The 24,101-nt window shown below is 39.8% G+C and overlaps 1 protein-coding gene across 4 annotated transcripts in view; it reads right to left on the bottom strand.

Moving 5' to 3' along the window:
- Positions 1-23,815, bottom strand: part of LOC147158563 (hormonally up-regulated neu tumor-associated kinase homolog A) — an 81,392-nt gene extending 57,577 nt beyond the window's left edge. For 2 of the 4 annotated variants that reach the window (XM_086061492.1, XM_086061486.1), the window contains exons 1-3: positions 23,772-23,815; positions 22,418-22,514; positions 20,690-20,727 (exon numbers count right to left, since the gene is read on the bottom strand). The gene's annotated coding sequence lies outside the window, so the exon portion shown is untranslated. Of the gene's footprint in view, positions 1-20,689; positions 20,728-22,417; positions 22,515-23,684 lie in introns of all 4 variants that reach the window. The other 2 variants (XM_086061487.1, XM_086061488.1) reach the window with 2 other exon arrangements.
- Between the last annotated feature and the right edge of the window lie 286 nt (positions 23,816-24,101).

Genomic DNA, 24,101 nt, shown 5'->3' with positions numbered 1-24,101 from the left:
CGGAAACACAAATATAGAGTTTTTCCTAATGGAAGAAGAGACTCTAATCTTTCTTTTGGTAGGTTCCATGTTTTTACAGCAATAAAACTGTGGGCCTTGCAAAATCAGTCAAAATCCAGTAAAACAGCCAGGAGCAAAGGGGGTTGCTTCAGTGAAAGTGGCTGGGAGTGAATGAGTTAAAAAGCTTAAAGGCCCTTTTTTGGGAAGACTTATTCAAAATGCTAAAGTGAATTGAGTTCACTGCCACTATACAGCGCTCATACATGAATTTTTTGCTTTCAAATCTAAGCAAAATATATATATTTTTTGTTGGTTAATGCTTCCAACAGTGTTTGCTGGCCCCGATGGCTCGCCACATGTAGAGAGGGTAGCCCATGCAGAATCTCTTAAAGGAATAGAACAAGTCGGTTTTATATTTAAAAACAAAAAAAGAAAAGAAAAAAGCAGCGCAATCAGAGACTCCAAAGTGGCGACGCACCACATGAAACGCTCGCCATTAAGCCAATCTCCTGCCCTTTTAAATCCCACACCACGTCGGCCGCTTTTAATCGTCGCCTCGTTCAAATGTGCCGCTGATCCAAACCGTTACTTGGCGTTTCTGTACTTCTCAGCACCATCAACTCATAGCCGAAAATGCGGCGGTCAGCGTGTGCGAATCCCATCCGGCTCGCTCGCTTCCTCGTCCGCCTGACTTTATGTGGACTTGCGGCCTGGAGGTTTTGGGTTATTTCTGACTGCAAACGGCGAGGAACAATCTGAAACATTTTAACGGGGCGTCCTTCAAAGGGAAGTCAGCTCTCTGGTGAAGCTCATTAACAGACACCATCCAGATTGGACCCAAACGCTTCGGCTTTTTTTACGGGCCTTCCCCCAAATGGGCCAAATCTTCAAAACCTCAACGAGATTTTTTGAGCCTGCAGGAATTCACACCCAACATCTCCAGTTTTGAGAGGGTATGGCATACAATCCGGTCCATAGAAAGAAGCACATCTGACAATCACACAGAACTTTAGCCCTTTGTTTTTGATACATAGGGGAAGGAAGGAAGGAGGGAGGGAGATGAAATGAAGGGAAAAGTAATAGAGATAAGAAAATGAAAAAGCAATGAAAAGAATGTACGAGACGGAAGTAAAAGCATGGAAAGGAAGGAAAGGAAAGAAGGGCCAATGCAAAGTATGGAAACGAAGGCCAGAAAAGGAAAATGATTAAAACTAAAAGGTAAAAACAAAAAGGGAAGGAAAGAAAGAAGGAAAGGAAGGGAAAGGGAAAAAAGAAGGAAATAAATTCAAAACAAAGGAAAGTAAATCAGAGCGAGTAGAGGAATGGAAAGGAAGTGCTCATTCTTTATGCTGCAAAACCTTTAACACACTAAGGATCACAATTAAAGAAACACACGCGCGCACACACGCTTTGTTCCTTTTAAGTGTTGCATCTGAAATTGTCATTAGAAGATGGCAAAAGTTCCCTTTGGTCACCATTTGTACTTTTGCTGCTTTCTTCTTCTGCGTCTTCCCTTTCTCCATCTCTCACACATCATTCACTTTGGCTATTTGTAGAAAGTCCTTTTCATCTCGCATGCTTTGCGGTAACGCACGCAAAGCTCGTTAGCTTTTACGAGCCCAACGGAGACCTCCGCCAAGGCAACGCTGCTAAACTAAACGTGTTTGGACTTTGAAAATTCAGTCATGTGCTAGGCTATGTATTCCACTTAATTTCTGTAAATCGCGGTAATGAGCATTACAAAAATGTACCAAATTGTAGAGTGTATTGGTAAGGTGTAATTCGCTCCCCTTCAACTCGCTAATGACCAAAAATTAGCTTTGCGCTATTCCCCCCCTCGGCAGATTTAACAAAGCATCATGTTGTCATAACAACTGTATCAGCAAGCTAGCTTTTAGCTTTTATGCTAGACATCAACGACTTCCACGCTCTAATCTCCTCTATCTAAAATAAGCGGTTAGCATTTGGCGCTACGACATCGCTATAGGCAGGATAGTCAAAAGATCAGGAGGTCAGGGCGTAAGCACTTAATTCTATTTAGGTGACACAAGCGTGTACCAAGACAAAAGCATGTCAAGAATTCACAAAGGGCCCTCAACAAAAATCTAATCAGCTCATTTGGGGGAACAACAGGAGGGAAAGAGGCAAGCCCCCCAGGTGAAAGAACCGCCCCACTTGCTCCTTTGGGACTTTTCAGCCGCTTCAATTTCCTCCATTCACTCGGCACATGTGGTGACGCACACACGCTCGCATACGCGCACGCACTCCCCTCGTGCTGCTTTAAAGCGTCGCCTATCCAAACAGGAAGTTGGCCTCTGCCCCGGCTGCAGTTGAGCCTCCATGGGTGGAGATTTCATTAGTCGCGGCTAACAGGCTAATTATCCGCTTCGGCGCACCTGTAAAACTTTACTGAGTGTCAATCTTGCTCTGGCGTGGACGTAGGTGTGTGTGTGTGTAGTGGTAGAAGAAAGTATGTAGCAATCCTGGCCATTGGCATCATGTGCCAATCGTTTTTTGCTTTAAAGAAGACAATTAAAAAACAAAAACATTTTTAAATCAGAAAACTTACATTGATTTCCGGCCACTTCAGGGCAGCAAAAAAGAAAAAGAAAAAAAGAGCTGACCTCTGACAGCTACCTGGTGAACTATTTATAGTTTGGCGGTTTCATCGATTATTCCACTTCAAATTTATTGACTAACATTGACATTTTAAAGAGTCAACTTTCCAATGGTAAAAAAAATAATAATTTCGACGATGTCTGGAATTTCCTAAAACCGGTAAAAAAATAGTTTTTCACATTTCATTAATATCTGTTTGTTTTTTGTCGTGTCCACAGATTGTTCTGTTTAAAAAAAAATGCAAATGGATTGTTGTAGAAGGCTGACGGAAAGTTTTACAGACTACTTTAATGATTAGCTTTCCACTGGTAAAGGCTACACGTACCTGAACTAGGACTTGGGGGGTGTCCAAGGATTGTTTTATTGAAAATAACAAATTCTACACACTTTTTTAAAAGGTTAGCTTCCCAACATCATTCTTCTATGCTGGTAGGCACCTGAAAAGGGGAATTTGTTGCTTTTCTGAGTTCATCTTTCAAATTAAAAATACTTTTGAAAGGATGTTTGTTCAGACATTTGTTAGCTTCTGAAACATACCACCCGCGTCCTGCGTGGAACTACAGTATGTTGAAAGTGGGATTTTGATGCCATTTGCAAGTTTACGGATGATTCTGTCTTTAGGAACTTCTCGCTCTTTTTACTACTACGAGTGCCTAAAAACCCTCATCCTGCCACCCCCGCACACTCACCGGCGCCCCCTGCCTGGCGGCCTCTTTGTAGCGGTGTTGTGACTGTATCAGATGTGGGGGCAATAAAGTAGTGAACGGGATGAAGTGGTGGGCGGCAATGTGTGAATTTGTAATGCGCTTATGCTGGAGCTGCGGGTGCCGAAGCGCTGAGTATTACTCCCACACATCCGCCAAGCGGGGGGAGTAAAAGGGGAGGGGCAACCAAAACACCCTGGACACCTTTCATCCTCATGAAGGTGGAAGTGAGTGTGAGCTTTAAGCTTTTGAGTGCGAGTAGAATAGGGGTGCTCAAACTGGGGTCCCTGGACCCTCAATGGACCGCAAGCTGTAACTTGGGGTTCCGTTTAACAAAAAAAATAAAGAAGCAGCAAATTATAGTAATCATCCATCTATCTACAAAAATCATTTTTTGTACCGTTCAATACTTACTCAAATGCCACAAGATGGCGCCAAAGCCTTGCTTAATTGCTCTCTCTTAATTGGCCTCAAAGAAGTATGTTGAAGTGAAACATCACAATTGTCCAGTTGCAACAACTGCGGGACCTGTTAAGAGCACTTGGCTCGGGCCTCCCCATGCGTGGATGGGTGGCGGGTCCAGGTCCTGGAAGGTCATGGAGCAGCAAATGGTGTCGCTTCCCTCAACGCCAGGGCAAAGTTCAAAGGGGGACTCTTACGAAAGCACTTTTTACCTACAGCACGGACACATAAAAGGCTGCTTTCTTTTACGGCCACAAATGGTCTGCCAGTTTTGGACAACCCCCCATGCCAAAAAACATGAAGTCAAGTAGTATGATGTCATCATCAAACAGATCGAGACTAAAGTGCAAAGGTGCGCTAAACAAAAGAAAAACAATAAAAGACGGATTGTCATATGATGATGTTGACATGTCGTGGGGATACGATTCTTTTTTTCGAGACGAGCGTCACATGACTGTGCTCGCTGCGGATAGAAATTTAACGTCATACATCGAGGATTTCACGATTTTATTTACTCATATTATTTTTACTCCCCATAGTGAATTTGGTACTCTTAAGTGGACGAGAAGGATGGTCGAAATTATAGAATAATCTTAACTTCACCTGAATTTTGCAAAGCGCAAAAAAACAATGCATTGAAAATGATGGAACTCATGTTGGAAATATTGTTTATCAACATCACAAGTGAATAAAATTTAGTTTTTAAGAGGTATGTCTTTTTTTTTTACCAGGTACCCAGACTTTATGGACACTGTATAGTTTTTGACATATCAACGGACTGAAAAAGAATCCAAATATGAATAGACTTTACACCGATCGGATCGGCTGGATCAGACGATATTTAGCATTTCATGCAAAATCAATCAATCAGAATAAGACATTAAATGATTTGGTTTATTTTTATCAGCATTTTTTTGAAGATTTTTTTCCCTCATGCATTTCAATTGACATCAAATCATCAAAAGTGGATTTTCACAATTCATTAGCCGGGCCAGTCCTTATCCCCCGTGCATGGTGGCAGTTGACTGTAAAGTAAATCCAGACCATTTTTTTTAAAGATATATTGCTCCGTCTTCTGATTGAATCGGTGATCGGATATCGTGGTTTTTTTTTTCAAACTTGATTGCTGATCAGTGATTGGTCCACACATCCTGATTAGCCTAAAGAGTGGTCATGTAGATGGTCCTTTTCTTCAAGATAATGCATGATATGCTGCTATGCCATGCTGAAGTGAAGTGGAGGATTTCCAAATCTGGATTAGAATTTTCAAGATTAAATGTGCTTTGAAATACCCAATTTTTTTTTTATCAGATCTGGTTTTAATCTCAGGATTAATCCTAGTGGATTATTTCTGAAATACTGGGCTCCGGTCATCTGCGTTTTTATGATGGGAATGACATCATCAACAGCCTATCGTGGTGGTCTCATTCATGAAAATCAGGATTATTATTTTTTTTGCTGTTTGGTATTGCTATCATACTCTTTTCTTAAATCCCGATAGGGATAGCAATCTCAAAATCCATTGGTTGACCGATAGACGACTTAACTGGTACGCAGAGCCGAGTAATTACATCTCCCGCTGTCAACTCCTGCGGGAAAAATTTGGTTTTACAAGCAAGGCTAGCTTTAGTAAAAACGATTGGATCGCTTCAAAAATGTTGGACGTCAGTTCAGTCAGCAGATAGACGAGTGCGACGTCCCGAGGCCTCAATAATTCCGCCTTGAAGCGAGTTCACTGCAAACTGCCGTCACCTTCACTCGGGTCCAGCTCAGCTGAAGGTCCGCGAGGTTAAGAAAATAAAAAGACGTTTCATTGTTGCTCTGGTAGCAGAGGCTTTTCTTCTCCTCGCTCTCGAAGGCGCTCCCTCGCGCACGCAGACGTGCTGACTGCGGTGATTTTGTGGGCGCAGTGGACCGTGGTGCACCCTTCACCACTCGCTGGTCCGCAGGCGGGGTGTGCCGCTCAAGCCGAGACGCTGCGAAAGCCATCTCGCTGCGCCCCGCTCGGCGGAGGCCTCCCGGGTTATTATGATGTGGCCAGCCAGGTGGCGTGTCAAATAAAATCTCATATTCCTGCACGCTTTCGTCATGAGCTTCAATAAAAGGAAGGGAAAAGAAACAATAAAAAAAATACATGGATGTGCTGACAAATTTGCAATCCAGAAAATGGGAAGATGTGGCTTTAAGAGATGGTTGATCAAACCGGTTTTGGATTATGAAGCCAAGCGGGACTAAAAAAAAAAATTTGGATTAGGGGTGTTCTATACCACTTTTTTCAATATTGAGTAGGCGGATACCGATACCAAGTAACAATACCACTAATACTTTTGGTACATAAAATTTCCCCACTAAAAAAAATTGTCAGACAATTTTAAAGACAGACCTATATATCCCAATTTAAAATTTATTTCTTAAAACTGCATTTAATTAATTTCTATTCTTCGAATTTCTAGGCCCTGATCCTAAAATGATATTGATATCTGTGCCCGTCGAAAGTACTGGTACTTTTACATAAGGCCATATATCGGCCTGATACCTATACCTGGTATCGGTACTCTCCCATCCCTAGTTATGATCCAATCTGGTCATTCTTAATAAGAACAAATTATTCCCCTGAGCATTGCTACATCACAACCATAACAGAACGCAACATCCCCCATTCGAATAGTAGTGATTAATAATTTTTATTGAGTAATAAGTAAATAAATTATTATTATTATTATTATAAAATGGCTGATTTATTTACGGAAGTGGATTAATAAATGTTGTCTTATATCAGGAGAAATAAAACAAATCAATATTGGGGAAAAAAAAAAGAAGCTATTTTTGGGGGGGATAATAATTGTAAAAAAAATGAAAAAAATCTGAGCTCTTCAATTTAAAGCCTTATCACCCAGCCCTGGAAAGGTGAGTATCAGGTGTTAAACTTCACACACTGAACCCGGTCTAAGCCTACTTTGACGGGCAGTGTGAAAGGGGCTAACATGAGCGAATGCTTACGGCGCTTAAACGACAGCGAGGAATCTTTGATAGAAAATGTCACGAGCAATCCGGCAAAATTCACAACGGTGACGCAAATCTGTCCATTTACCCGCCTTTGCCTGTAACACAAAGCCACCAATATAACAACCTTTTGCTCTTCTATGAAAGTCAAACTACTACCTATTGTTGCTTTAATCCAAACAGTTTGACACCGACGATCAAGAAACACGTTTACATCTGGAACAAATATATTCAATCCAACTTTTATCAACTTTATCTCTATTGTGCAGGATGTCCTGACGCTTCACAGTATGAAGGTGCCGGTGTTGGCCAGTGGGGAGTGTTTACACACTTGCGCTACCTCCGCCGCCACATGCACACACACATATACGCACACTGCTGGTGTACCTCCTGTCCCCCTCTGCTTCCAGATATAATATATCAAAGCATCGCAGTGTGGCTGCGGATCTCGGGCCAGGCTGCTTTCACTTCCTAGGCAGGAATATTCTTGATCTCGCGCACGCACGCAAGGTGATGAAGGATGGCACCCCCAGCTGATTCACACACTTTCCCTTACCAAACACCTGCAATAACATCACACACACACACACACACACACACACACACACACACACACACACACACCCCAAATGACACAAATGATGGCTTATGTTGAACCTGCCTGTGATATACTTGGATGGGAGAATTCATATTGGATTTTAGGCTTCATTTTCATCAAACTTGTTCAACTTTAAATTAATATCCATAAAATGATTATGCAAGAATGACTTTTTATTGTGCATTATGTATATAAAGAGTTGTCTGCCTATTTTTTTTTATTATTTATTTACTGTAAATACAGTTCGTAAAACCACCCCAGTACTGACTTTCTCCATTCATGACTTAGAACTAGGCTGGGCCAAGATTCAGAGCCATTTTCAAGTAATGGCCACCAGACGACACAGTCTGAAACATTACATCGCAAGCCAAAAGGTAAGCAAAGCTGCATTGAAGCTCCTCATTGGCCCAGGGCTATAGGGGGTAGGATGTGGGCTGGCTCGCTCTCCCTTTAACAAGTTGATTGACTCGGACTGAGAACTGTTTTTAAATCGTGAAAAAAATGCAGCATGTTGCCGATGCACTTATTTCCATTCATTTATTGGGACAAACAGTCAAAGACATGAATATAAAATGGAAGCACTTGCAAGGAGCATGAAGAAGATTTGACACCAGAGCTGGACTGGCAGAAAGAAAAAAAATTGGCCCAGCCATTTTTTCTTAGGCCAGCACCCCACGAGCCCCGCCAGACCTGACCAACCCTGGTTACCACGTAGCTCTGCCACTGATGTTGACACACACATACATATATACATATATATATATATATATATATATATATATATATATATACATATATATATATATATATATACATATATATATATATATATATATATACATATATATATATATATATACATATACATATATATATATATATATACATATACATATATATATATATACATATACATATACATATATATATATATATATATATATACATATACATATATATATATATATATATATATATATATATATATATATACATATATACATATATATATATATATATATATATATATATATACATATATATATATATACATATATATATATATACATATATATATATATATATATATACATATATATACATATATATATATATATATATATACATATATATATATATATACGTATGTATATATATACGTATATATATATATATATATATATATATATACATATATATATATATATACATATATATATATATATATATATATATATACATATATATATATATACATATATATATATATACATATATATATATATATACATATATATATATATATATATATATATATATACATATATATATATATACATATATATATATATATATATACATATATATATATATATACATATATATATACATACATATATATATATATATACATATATATATACATACATATATATATATATATATATATATATATATATATATATATATATATATACATATATATACATATACATATATATATATATATATATACATATATATATATATACATATATATATACATACATATATATATATATATATATATATATATATATATACATATATATATATATATATATATACATATATATATATATATATATATATATATACATATATATATATATATATATATACATATATATATACATATATATATATATATATATATATATATATATATATACACATATATATATATATATATATATATATATATATATATATATATATGTATGTATATATATATATATATATATATATACGCACTATTATATATATACGTACTATATGACTTTAAAGCGTACCATCATTTTTGTTTAAAGACCAACGGGGTGTCACGTCACAGATCATAAAACCAAATGCGATTTTGTGCAAGCAGTCCTCCACAAAATCATTTCCAAACAGCTGTAAAAAGATCAGATCTGCTAATTGCACTCGAATATAAAATATGAAGCACATGGCAAGAGCAAATAAAAGAGTCGCTTGTTGTACTATTATGTGTAATATGTCATGAGTAATTGCACAGGACTATCTTCGCTGATAACGCCTATCGGGCTCCACTTCCTTGTCAGCGGCAGGAGGAGGAAGAGGAGGAATAAAAAGATTAGATGGAAAAACAGTGGAGCCATTCATGGAGAGGCTTCCTCTGGGAATGTGGTGCTTTGTACCGACAAGAACTGTGTGAAGATGTGCGCGTGTGTGTGTGTGCGCGTGTGTGTGTGTGGGGGGGGGGGATAGTCAGAGAAACACATCAGGGTCAAGCAGAAATCATCAGAATAGGTGGCGGAATGCAATGGAGCGGAACATGGTGTATGCATTTGATCCATATGTAGATACATGTATAGAACACACAACTCGGTGCGTGTGGTCTCATCCTCCCATCCTGTTTGGGGATGGCGGGGGCTGCTTCCTTTGGCTCCGAAACCCTCTGTTGTGACTACATTAGAAGGCCTCACCTCGGACACCCTCTGAAGCCAGGCGAGGTCCGCATGGAGATGGTGCAAGCACCTCTCACAGGTTTCAATTAGGGATAGACCCGATATTTGGCGTTTTGAAAAATATCGGCATCAGCCTTTTTACGAATCTGAATGTGAATGCTTGCGAACGTAGCCAAATTTAGGGTTTTCATCAGGATTTGTAAGATGTTCACAGAGAGTTTTTACTTGTCGTAAAGACATTTTGAACATATTCAGACAATTTTTCACCGTCTGCGAAGATCTTTTGAAACCTTTTACGAAGCCTGACGAAAATCCCAAATGAGAATTTAATTAAATTCGAATGAATTTGCCACTCAGTTGGATACAAATAACTTTAATTTATGGATTTATAATTTCCACTTTATAAAAAAAAATTGTTGCTGAGACTAGGAACTTACTACACTTCTTATTTTAAAAATAAATAAATTAAGAAATTATGTTGACATTTTGGAAAACTTACAGAAGAAAACTTTAGGGAACTATTTACTAGCTTAGTTTTAAATTTAGCTTAAAGACACATGATGACCCTGGAAGCTCCCTGCAATTGTTATAAAGAATTGTTTACAAATTATGTTTATTTATTTTTTTAACGCTAACATTTTCTCTTTTACTGCAAATGAATATCAGCTTGAAGTATCGGTTATCTGTTGCCTTGACTACTAATAATTGGTATCGGCCTTGAAAAAAACCACATCAGTCAATCACTAGTTTCAATTCATTCATTATAGAGGCGGTCCTCGGTTTATGACTATTATCCATACGCGATTGCAAGGTTACAAACTAGCTTGCTGGCCAGCGAGGAATATGTCCGTCTCAAAGTCACGCTCGGTTGGTCGGATCCTGCCCCCGGGCCTTCAGTTTGATACCTGCGATCTATTCCGTTAGTTCTCCTTTAAGGAAAAATACTTGCACAGCAACGCACCCTGACAAAGTACACACGCACACACAAACACAGGCCAGCGAGACCGAGAGTCACAGGAAGGAAACCTGGAATGAATTTCTCCTGTGTTTACCCAAAATATACAGAACCCGGGCTGCCTCCGTCCCAGCCGAGCGCCGACAAATCCGCCAACCGCTTATCAAATTAAACCGCCATTAGCAGCGTAAACAGACGAGCTGGCGCGCACGCTCGCAAACACCACCGAGCGCCTCGAACATGTTGACGCCAAAGCCCTCCTTCCTGCTCGTAATCCTGGTGTCTTTGCTGACCCGCTTTGGTTGTCCGTCGGCGCCTGTCGCAACATATGTCCGAAGCGTGCGCTGGATTGCAGAGGTTTGAAACTTTGAAATTATCCACCCACAAAATATTATCCATCTTAATAACATTATGCTCATACTAAGAAAAAAAAAAAAAAGGAAAATCATGCTACATGTCGCATGATGCTGTTTAAGAGCTAGCTCATGTTGGCTCAACTTTTATGCTAGCTATCGACACAACATGCTCGCAAAGCTTTGCTAGCATTGTGAACTGACTAACAAAAAAATGCTAGCTAGCTAATGCAAACGAATGAGAAAAAGACATATTGTATGTGGGGTTTTTTTTTCTTTCAGATTAGACAAAAATTTTGAACGCCAGAAGCTTGTGGTTTTTAGGCTGGCACAAAATGAGCCATTAATCAATATAAAGCAAGCACAAATCAAACAATTACTTTAAATAAGGCCATACATGAAGAAAATATTAATTTTCATTATTTGTTGCTATCAAGTTCACTTTCTTCCATATCACTGCAATTTTTTCCCCCACTTTTTAAAACCCCAAGATCTCAACCAAGGTAAACTTAACCTCCATTTATCTTTTAACATAGTCATCATTAGCATAGGCTTAAAAAACAATAACAAACCCGTTATGGCAAAGTGCAAAGAGTATTACTATGTTTGAAATGCAGGTAGTAAAAGTAAAAAGTCATCAGAAAATAAATACTAAGAATGTGAATAAAGTACAGCAAAAGTATTTGTACTTTATTCTTTCCGACTACTGGTAGATTGGCCCCCCTTAACGTCACACCTGACGACACAAAGAAACCCCCCCTCGTCATCCCCCACCAAGCGTGGCATCCGGGCTAATTCCTTCCATGCGCGCTTGTTAATGTGCCTGATTTTGCCGTAAAATGGCGAACGCAGGTAACAGTCTCGTGAAGTCGGGCAGCTGTCGGAGGGGGATTTATCTCGTAACGGCAGCTAAGGTAAACTGCCACAGTGAGAGACGGCTGTTAAAAAAATGGGGGGGGGGGGGGATGGACGGTTCTTCCTTCCTTTTTCCTGTGTGGCCCTGCGGGAGCGCCTGACAGGAGTGAATGGAACAGTCCATCAGCGTAAAGCAGTCATCATGCAAACAGAGCGACATGGCTGAACAAATCGCCTTTATGACCCGTGTCACACGCACGGATAGTGGTTAAGGACGCTAAACTAATTAATTATATCGGGGGGGGGGGGGGGGGGGGCTCACGGGAGGGACATTCCCAGCGCCGACTAGCAACTTGAGGTTCAAGAAAACGCTCCAGTCATGAGACCTCCGCCAAGGCAAAAATAACCTCGAGCACCTCCATCTAACTCGCTGGATTGGAAAAATGATCGGTGATACAATTGCTTAAAAGATGCTAAGCCGTAATTACAGTAAATAATTGTATGAAAAACACGTAATGGGCCATGAATATACAACAAATGAAACACAGTCGCTTGTGTGTCCACATATTCTTAGAGTTGTATCCTCAAAACGTGTCAGGATGGTTGTAAACTGAGGATTCTCCATTTTGGTACGTTCCAGTCAAGCTGAATGTGATTGCCAAAATAAGAATCTATTTTCACGTTTGTGCACGTTACTGGTATGCACGGCGTAGCGCCTTTTAGCCTGAAACGCATCCAAACAGAACCCCAATTGTCCCACTCTGGAATTCCAGCCCACGTCTCCGTCCTCTATTTTCTAATAAATCCAAGTGGGGGCCTTTTCCAGCTTTTACAGGAACAACGAGTCATGAAATGGTTGATTTCAGATGGCAGCGCGTGAATGTTTTCAGTTAACTTTATTGATCCGTGGCCCAGGCAAGAAACCTCGGCCCAGGCGGATTCACACCTCCCGACATTTGGGAGACACCTTGAACGCCAGATGGCGGCGAGCCCGCGCTCCCCTGCAGCGATACTGACCTGTGCCATGGCCAAAAATAAGACCGTGGTTTGGGAATGTTAGTATTTAATGTGTATTTAATCGAGTTGATGTTGTGAAAGATCTCACTGCTGCGTAGCGTATGCTTTTTTGTAGTGTAAACACAGCGGAACCTCCAACGTTGAAGGCAATCCGTTCCTTGACACTGGAAGTTGTTTCTAAATTCAAACAACTTTCGCTATATATATCATGCAAAACTAACCATTAAATCATATTTTAAAGTAAAAGTCAACCACAAACATTTCTTGACAATATTATGTCATACGTTACCTCACTAGTCTAAACATGACATTCTGATTAATATTACATTTTTGGAATATGAGTTATGAAGCAAAATCCAGCCGTTTTTATCCAACTCAGGGGGCGGCCATTTTCCCACTTGCTGTCGACTGAAGATGACATCACAGTCGCTCAGGGCTCAGGCAACGACCAATCACAGCTCACTTGTTTTCTGAAGCTGTGCTGTGATTGGTTGTTACCCTGTCACCTGAGCAACATTGATGTCATCTTCAGTCGACAGCAAGTGGCAAAATGGCCGCCCCCGAGATGGATAAAAACGGCTGGATTTGGCTGCTTAACTCATATTCCACTAACACAATATTAATCATAATACCATATTTAGACTTAGTGGGGCTGCCTTGAAAATATTATTGTCAAAACAAATTTTTGGGGCTTGACTTCCCTTTTAATGTACAGGTAATTACTGCTATAGAACTAAATAGACTAAAACTACTCACAGGTTTAATTTGAAGGGTTACACCTTTAACTTCACAGGTAAAATACAGTCACCAAAAAAAAAAAGAAGGTTTTTAATTAATCGTTAAGTGTTAGAAATACAAAAGCATGACCTTAAGAGCACTTTAACACGACCATGTTTTGTGTTCCAACAGCCCACTTACACAGCTCTGACAGCCGACATGGTAAGAAAAAAAAATTAATCGGTTCCCACGTTTTCGAGAACTTAACGGCCGCATATAGAGGAAGAAGTACAGTTTTCAATCATATCTGAGATCCAATCACATCTTTCGGATTGTATCTCTTCTCCGGACGAAATTAACGTGTGATTTCATTGCGCTTATCTTTGTCATCAACAACTCAGTGTTTCGCTGACAATGTTTATAAATACAACAAATTGGTTATTTTTCCACTTTCTGCAGCAGTGCCACTTCACAATGATGGCATTGTTGACCCTCACACAGCAATGACTATTGTTCCCATGGTAATCGTTTTTAAAAAGAATACGGATTATTACGATATAAAACAAAGACGGTAATGGTTAACGCTGCCTCCCTTTGTAATATTATCCAGTCAGAGCATGACATCATTACTGCACAAGTATGACACATTTCCCATAAACGTCCTCACTCCTGACCTTGGTTTTCCCACTCGGTAGTTCCACAAATAAAAAGAAAGTATAGGATGGGTTTGGGGGGGGGGGGGTCATTTTGATCTTGCCACTAGGTGAGCGGTATAGAGAGTGGAATGTGGGACGTTTTCGTGTCTGGAAGCACATCCCAGTGTTCCTCATTATTTTGTTTAGATTCGCAACACACAAGTTCCCCTCAGGGATGAAAAAGCAGCGAGGTCGTCCTCTTCCCACAACTGCCCCAGCGACCGCTCAGCTGTCAATCACTTTTACACACAAGCGCATGGTTGTGAAGGTGTTTAATTATTATTTTTTTCATATTTATTCGGCCTCCACACCCGAGAGTCGAATTCAACCATGCTAACGCTACGGCCTCAATATGAACGGCCTTTAACGACTAAAGGGAACGTTTTGGCATAGTTTTGCACTTTTATGTGTTTTATAGTGGAAACCGGATTACATTTTGTGAAAACCTAAACCTTATACTGGTTATATGAAAAAGTGTTTAAGACATTTTGCATATTATTTGTTACAAAAAAATTATATTCCATGATTGCTTTCTTACACAGATTTTGAAAGTTATAAAACTACACCATAATGGTCAATATGATTAATATCATTGCCATTTAATATTATATTACAAACAAAATGCACAAAAAAAAACGATACAGTTTAATTAATTCATGTAAATGTTACGATAAAATTCTGCTTAATACCTTTAAATACGTTGAATAATACATAGTAATGAATACTTACAGGTAATCACTACAAATGTGTGAAATTTGACAAAATTGCTGGGGGGGGGGTGGTAATACGATGCTCTTTTTTTCCTTTCTCATATCGACTTGAGAGCTGCTACATTTTGGGGTTTCATACATATGCGTACAAAACATGTCAATTAAAATCATGTGTTTCTTTTTCCGCACACGCCATGCACCAATTAGAGGCTGAAGCCACCGCGGCGCGCTGCATCATTACACCAATAAGAGTTCACATTAATCTCCACGCACTGACGACTATTAGTGCTGCACCGCAGAAGGTCCCAGGGCAGAAATCCTGATGGCACCTTGCGAAGGACTTAAAGAGTGTCGGTGTACAAACTGCCTGATGGCCAGCACATGCCCGCACGCACAAAACCAGAGCGTGTTTCGCCAAGACTTATTAAAACATGTTGTTGTTTTTTTCCTGCTCGTACATCAACTGATTTGGAGCATAACGACCCGAGAGACAAAATTGCTGGGAGTGAATGAGTTTAACAACTTTTATTTACTCTACATTCACGGTAGGGACTGGCCCGGCGAAAACCCACACATAATTCAAATGCATGGGGGAGTTAAAAAAAAAATATATATATATAAAAAAAAAAGAAAACACACAGATAACTATTGAAAATATAATGTAATGTCTTAATTTGCGGATCCGATCAATGACATCATTGATCAATCCGGCAAATTAAGAAATTACAGCCAATCACTGATTTTGCATAAAATGCAAGAAAATCGTCCGGTCCTGATCCAGCCGATGAGACCGGTGTAAAGTCGACACTGAATTTTGAGCAGTGGCAGCACACAGTTAAAGGAAGTGTTAAATTTTTATATGGATTACATTCCGATATAAGGTTCAGTAGAGCTTGCTTTAGTTTGGAACATTTCAATGGTAAAGAAAAGCCCCAAAACACCTGATCTAGATTGCTAACTTTTCAGTACCCTTTTGTTTATTAGTACGTCACATATTGTCCACGACGACCCAAATTAGGGTTTGGGTCTAGCTTGGAATGCTATGTGGCACAATGCTGCCTCTTATAGGTTAGTCTTGGAACTACAACAAAAAAACAACAAACAAGCATTAAGAACATATTTCCCCTTGTCATCGTAATTTCTCAAATTTTAAACAATCACCTTCTACGAACCACAATGTAGCATGCTAACATAAACAACTGAACAAACAAACATGGAGTTTGTCCAAAACTTTTTTGTTTAATACTAGGCCTAGGCGGAGGTTCGAGCTCTGCTGCCTACAGTTTCAAGAAAACGGTTAGCATCAATCCCATGAGAACGACATCTTCAAACGTGTTGAAAGCAGGAATTGTGCAAACGGGCGGTAGGAGGAATGGGGGGAGAGCCCTCGTGCGTCTGGACAGGAAATGGTCTGCTTTAAACTTTGACCCCAGTCCGCTGGGCACCTTTGTGTGTGTGTGTCCTAGAACAGGTCCTTAAGGGTTTGATAGACAGATGGTCGTCATAGCGAGCCGCGCAGGTGCTCTGCCCTCAGGTGGAGACGGCGGGAGAAGTCCCACCGAGGGGGATGGAAAGCTTGGAACGGTGGGTAGAAACGGAGGGAAAAGGAGGCCAGGTGACAAACTTTCTGGGGAGTGTCCACTTTGATGGGCTGGGATCGGTTCTTGGCGGGACAAAGCCACGAGGGTTGTTTGCTTGGCCGCTGGGCCGCAATAAAAGAATATTGCCTCAGCGACCTTCCCGGAACGCAAACTCGGATATTGTTCCCTTGAAGACGGTTTGTTCTGCTTTCAACATTCTCCGGCAGGACCGCAAACGCCGAGCGAGAAGAGGAGAGCGGGAACGCGGCGTGGAGGGGGCCCTCTTGAGTGGCGGGGGCCAAGGGGTCACTGCTGGGGAGTCTCCCCTCAAGGCAAGTCGGCTGCGAGCGGGTAATAATAAACGCTCCGAGTTTTGGATTTCTGGGCCAGCGAGTCTGCCTTCAGGAAGTTGTTGACGAAACTTAAATGGCAATAATACAACGAAAACAATGAACGCTATTTGTTTTTGTTTAAGCACAACTTGAAACGGGATTTATTTTTATTTTTTTTTACATGTTGATATATGACACATTTCGGCGTACCAAGGGACTTGGGAGAATTTGAAGAAAATGACAGTATATTTATCCTAAAATGTCCACTTCAAACCAAAATGGCCGACTTCCTGGAATGGCTTTCTGAGGGTTTTTTTTTTAGGGCTTTACTCACGATAGGCATGTCTGCAAGGGTTCACTGTCAAGTGAAACTGGCTTTGGGGACTGAATTTAAAAAAAACATTTGAGTTTTTCAACGACTGCTGGCAACTGACCCTTAAAATGATGCTTTATATCCAAATGGCAGACTTCCCATGCGTTTTCTTTTCAGGAATGGTTTCTTGGCACTTATTTGTGGAACTAGTCATGACAGACAAGCTTATTGGCACATTCAATTTAGTATACCAAATTAAAACTGGTATGAAAGAAAATGTGACAATAGATTTATTTTGTTTATTTTAAAAATATTACTTTTGTTGAAGGAAACTGAGGCCGGTTCAAAGCAAAATGGCTAACTTGCTATGTATTTTGGGGGGGTTGGTTTTTTTTCTTACCTCCACTCATGATAGCAACATAACATTTGAAAGCATGTCTAAGTGAAACTGGCTTTGAGGGCAAAATTTGCATATGATATGATATATGCTACCATATTCCATGCTGCCAAGTGAGACCGGCTTTAGGAGCTGAATTTTAAAAACAATGACACCTAACAAACAGTCTACAGCACACACGAGGTGAATACACGTTCAAGTTCTGCTTAGATCTTGAGTACAGCAAATCTCTCAAAAATGGAAAATTATGTGAAGAATAATAATGAACAAATGAAGCAAGTCACACACACACAGCTCAAGTTTGACCCAGCCTAAATAATTCCATTCCAGACGTCTAATCCCAGGCTTCGCCGTGTTTGTTTTTGTGTTTACGGAAGAATGTCAGCCGTCCGAGGACACAGCATGGAGAAAGGTCAAACCGCGAGACCCCCGGAAAGACTCGGCAAACATGATTAAATTCTAATTTGTTATAGAAGGGATGCCATTTACGATTGCGCTGGTAACGCAGGCTTCCCCCCGAGGCTTGATTGCATGCAAGCGTTCAACACAATCGTTGCGGGATGATGAAACGTGTGCTAGGGATGCGAAAACATGGCTGAGCAAAGTGTAGCCACGTATAGCCCGCTCTATTGTTTAACTCGGACCACCGAGTATTTACATTCTCTACAGTCACGCATTTTTTGTCTAATTTTTTTCTTCCTTCTTTTTATTTTAAACATTTTTATTTATTTATTTATTTTTTAAAGGTACGGTCCAAAGGATTTGTTTTGGTCTGTCCGAGACGTTTTCCTTCCCGCCACGTCACGGAGGCAAACGACTATCAAGCGACTATCAGTGGCATATGTAAATTTTGCTCTGCGAATGCCCGCTCCTGATTGGTGGGCTGCTTTCACGCTCGTTCCTGCTTGGCTGCTTCCTCAGTTTTGAACGTTGCGTTTACAAACAATAGACAAACTTTGGCCCGTGCCTTCAAATTACAGTACAGTATTTACTTTTATGGAAAAAAAAAAGATCAAATGTAAGCAATTTGACTATTATACAGTAGATTTGAAAGTCAATATACCACTGTTCTAATGGTAAAAATAAATAAAATCAGACCAATGTAAACCAAAAAAAATCCACTATTAATGTTTCCTATAATCTGTAAATTAATTCTCTGAAGATCTTTTTGAGAGAGAAGTAAAAATAAACACAAGTGTCACCTTTTAAGACACTTAAAACATTTAAGGGCCTCTGATTCACCCCAAATATGTTCTAGTAGGCCTTTTCTGACATTTTTGCTTTATAGCAAAAAAAAAAAAAAGGCGCAAATGATGCTGCTGCCCCATGCTTCGTTGTAGGTAGTGTGTTTTGGTGATGAGTCATTTTGCATTTGTGCCAAATATACCATCTGAATATATGGCCAAAAAGCTCAACCTTTGTTCCATAACAAAATCTCCCTCCACCTCGTCAGAGCCCGAGATCTCAATCGCTAAAAAAATGACAAGCCTAATCTGACAAAAAAAGGACTAGAAAGTACAAATAACTGTTTTCAAATGTAGGGAGTAGTCATCAGAAAAAAAGGATTTAAGTCCACCTGAAAAATCAAGAATTTCTACTTCCCGCAGTCACAACCCCTTTTTTCTTTACCACTACGCCTGTTGAAGCTTTGTTTTGAAATGTGGGTTAACGCGGGATAATTGGCACACATCGACACCGGCAAAGATGTAAACACGGGAAGCCGAGATCTTCATCGGCGAGGATGGAGACAACAAAGCCTGGCGCTGAAAGGTTGTTAATCTGTGATGGATCTTTGGCTCTCCGACATGGCGGTGATGGTGTCGGTCGGGAATGCTCCCTGCCTGCCTGCCTGCCTGCATGAGGGAAACATGTGTTGCTCGCTGCGTGGCGCTATGTGGTCCGTGCACTCATTAGTGCGAGCTGCAGTGCAGACTAGCTCCAGTTACAGTAGTAAACACCACCTTTGAAGTTTTAGTGGAGGCCCGAACAGCCGAGTAGGCACGAGGATGAAAAAAAAAAAGGAAAGAAAAAAAAAAAGAGTGGCAACAAAGGGGGAATTATTGAGGAAAAAAAGCAAGAGGACAATGGGGGCACGTGACGAAGAGGTTGTTAAAGCAAATGATGCACAATTTATGCACCTGTCCACATAACAAAATAGAAATTACTCCCATTCTGGTGTAAGGGCTAAAGGGACTTTATTGGACATTTTCACCTCGGGGTGTACTCAATTTTTGTTTTGATTTTATTGTTTACATTAACTCTATTGACAAATGACGTCATAACTGAAGAAAAAAAAATTGAGCTACATTAAAAATATGTTTTTCTCCTGCACGATCGCTACGGCAAATTAGCTACTCTCAAAGCCCTGTCTAATATAAAAGTACTGCTTTGGCACCATCTTGGTGCCAGGGAACTATGTTGGCATGAGGGCGAGGAGCTTCATATGCGTCGCTAACTAATCTAGTCGAAAAGTAGTCGTGTGTCAATGCAGATTTTCACTAATTGGTCGACTGATCTATGCAACAAACAACAGGAGGATCAAATACATTTTTTAGCAAATCACCATTTCCAGGGGGAAACCATTATCCAAATGTTCTTTTTCATATTTGTTCACAAATCTATGCAATTGGTCAGTTTCATGTGGGTCGAATTATTATTTTTAGATATTTTCTTTTATTTTTACAATTTATTAACCAATTTAAAGTGTTGAAAATGGATTGCTCTCTTTGACATTGCAAAGTTAATGGCTGAACAGATGTCCTTTTTTAGGGGGTTTCCTAAAAATTATGGTTTGGGGAACTCGGCCCAAACGGCAATGATGACGTGGGTAACATTTTGACACTCTTTATCTTAGTAAAAAGTACATAATCAATTAAAACAAGAAAAAAAAAAAAGCAATACATACAGTACTTACATTTCTTGCATACCTCAAAAATCCAAAGAAAGCCATTCCTGGAAAAGAAGAAATGACTCCTAAATATCACATTTGAATAGAAAAGCTACCAAGATTAATAATACGTGTAAGGGTTTCCAAAACATCTATTTACTGTAACCTGAAATAGCTCAGGTGCTGACATTGCATTTTAATTTCTCCCAAAACTCCCAACACCTGTAGTGTATGTGCCATCAAAAAAATAAAAAAAATGCAGCTTTGTAAATGGGTGCACGTTCATGTGGGTGGTTGTCCATGTTGGCGAATCCACAGGCGGGCGTCGCAATAAACAGATGTGGAGTCTTTATGAGGTCTTTACAACAGGTTCAGCGGTGCCCAGATGTTTATGCACGTTGAGAGAGAGAGAGAGAGAGAGAGAGAGAGAGAAAGAGAGAGAGTGAAAGAGAAGTTGTCATGGGGTGGAGGGGGAAAAAATAAATTAACTAAAAGGGATGCCATGGACGAGTACCAATACAAGGTATCGGCCGCTCTCTTCTGGCCGTTTTACGATCATGAACTACAAACTAGAAAAATAGAAAATTGCAGTTAAATTGTATGCAATTTTAAGGAAAAAATAGGTTCTGTGTCAAAAGCCCTATTGGGATCAAAACGTGGTTCCACTTCAATAAGTGACTGTGTATCTGAAGCGTGATTTAAAATTTGCTCACAATACAAATCAAAATAAATAAATACATAAATAAGGGCTCGTAACTCAAAACGCTTGTTAAGTTTAAATAAATACATAAATAAGGGCTCGTAACTCAAAACGCTTGTTAAGTTTGGACACTTGTAAGTCAAAATATTGTTGTACTTACATCATTTTGTATCAAGAAATGGACAGGTAGCAAATTACGGTTTAGAGACAGAATGTCGCCATCTTATATTTCACTTGGGTTAATAGCATTTTATTAATCTCGCAAAGGGACACTCACATATCTTTTATGTATACAGTTTCAAACCTAAATAGTTACGCGAGCCATTTTATGGTGCAAATCACACGAGGACACAGGAAAACTAAAGTTGACTTTTCTTCCCCTTTCATACTAACGTCCAGTGCAAACTGACTTGCGGTCCCGCTGACTCCGCACGGGGTTTTAGCACCTTCGCTCGTAAATTTGAGCAAAAACAAAAAGAAGCAGAGTCAAAATAAAGGGTTTACGGCGTGGGAGGGGGACCCGGAGATTTTCGACAATATGAAAATAAAGAGACGCAATAAAGCTGCGTTGGGCTTGATTGTGGTCATCACAGGGATGTGGCGGCGCTCCAGCATGGCCGACTTTATTGCTACATCTGAAAAAGCAAGCAAGCGAGAAAGAGAGAGAGAGAGAGCGAGAGCGGCGAGGATGTCAACAGATTCGGAGGCCATTAGAGGCAAATCTTTTTCCCGACGTGGCCACGGTCTGCGGTGGCGGGGGAGGGACCCTAACCAGGCCCCTTTTCAGGCCTACTTCCAAAGAGGGTTCAGTTTACCGAGCTTTTTATCGACACCTTTTTTTTTTCTTCTTTGGCTTGACATAAATCCTTACGTCACATGGCAGGCCCGACTATTAAAGTGACTTTTATAAACGTCAGGAGGGAAGTAGGAATTTGTGCTTTTAAAGGGTGAAATAGAGTCAAACCCACAAATAGTTTAGTGCCATTAGTATTCACTGCAATGCTCTTGCCCCACTGAAACCTACTAGCGACATTTCCGACCCTTTGATAGCTCACCTGTTTGTTGGGTTTGGTCATGTGACATTTGCAAGTTGAACTCTTGGGCACTGTGATGCCATTTTCAAGTGACAGCACGTGGGAAAATGGCCGCCACCTGAGAAGGATAAAAACAATCAGTGAAACCGCAGAGGTAGAACATATTATTTTAAATTTGTTTGTTTTTTTACTTGACTTGCCTTTTTAAGTCTTGAATCTTAATTTCCTTAGCAAGCAGAATGAGGTCATATTTTCCGTTTTTTTTTTAAATTAAATATATATATAAAAGACAGTTGTATGCCTCACTATAATTCCTCCATCTGAAAACATCTCATCTGTTAATTATTAATTTTTTATTAAATCAAAATTTGGCATCTTGACCCTTTCAGAGGTTCCACTGTGATTTAAAACCCAGCAGTTTATGTACCACTGTCCTCCTAGTGTGTGAAAACAGCTTTTTTTGCGGGCGTCTTGGTCTTTTTTGGCCGGCATCGCGCATCAGAGGTTTGGGTTTCACGGATCATAGCAGGGGAGCGTTGAAACTGGAGACTACGACAACAAACACGGCCTCCGTATTTTTAGGTTGTCAGTATAAAATCCACTTTTCACAGTTTGATGCGCGGGCGAAGCCAAACAAACTGCGGCCTTCAAAAAGCAGGACCGCCGTCCACAACTGGGATGGAATCACTGATACATTCATGCATGCATACACATATGAAGATGAGTTCCTCTAAGTGTGTGTTTACATTTACATTGATTATACAGTACAAATGAATGCTTTATACCACAAAGATGAGAAGACATGCACTCAATTAGAATATTTCATTTGCAAGAAGAGAGCTTTAAAATGAAGCAATTATGTGGATGAAGACAAGCTAGGCAGGCACTATTAGAATCAATTTGACCTGCAAAGAAAATAGCAATTTTTGAGGCCACAAACTAGGGTTGCAAATTACACTAGTCGATAAGCAACAGCATGATGGAATTGTTTAGCACACCATTTATGTTACTTTGTCTCCACCTATCGACTAAAAGAAGACACTGCCCAAGCACCCTTAGCACCGGACAAACTAAATGCAAACGGGTCGACTTATAAGAACACTTGACTTACACTAATGATAAGATTTGGAAACCCTTGGACTTTCTCTAGCAGCACTGATTTTGTTAGTGTAGACTTGACTAACTACTAGCACTACTCCAACAAATAAACTTTCTTTTGGAGGAAAAATTGGTCAAGTCTATGGCTCAAAGTTTGCCAAGCGCATAATGTAAGAGCAAACTCATTTACCTTGGATAAAAGAGACTTGCAAGTGCACCAAATGGAGCTATTTAAAAGAGAAAAAAATGAATTGTGAGTGTAGCCGTTGTCGTTTACCTAGCTAGGAGCGATGATGTCGCTTCGACGGCCATCTTAAAATGACGTCATCGCCCAGCCATTCGGCAATATTGCATGAATAAAAATAGCCACAAGCGTAAAACTTTTGGTCCCGCCAGGTCCGTGTTAATTTCCCTTTTAAAATATCAGCTTTCGGTGATCTTTAAAGTAATTAAATGGCTATGGTGCCTAAACTATAACATCGGTTAATTAAGATAGGACACAGCACAGGTGTGATTGGAGCGCAAATAGTTTTTAGCCAATCAGATTTTGAGATTTAGCAAATAATAGCCAAATACTCTACATTAAAATGTCATTGGTCAGAGATCT

This window comes from Leptonotus elevatus, chromosome 18 (assembly GCF_054856555.1).
Source record: "Leptonotus elevatus isolate MCC_2025b chromosome 18, RoL_Lele_1.0, whole genome shotgun sequence".
Lineage (NCBI taxonomy): Eukaryota > Metazoa > Chordata > Actinopteri > Syngnathiformes > Syngnathidae > Leptonotus > Leptonotus elevatus.
This window is presented reverse-complemented; position numbering and strand designations above follow the sequence as displayed.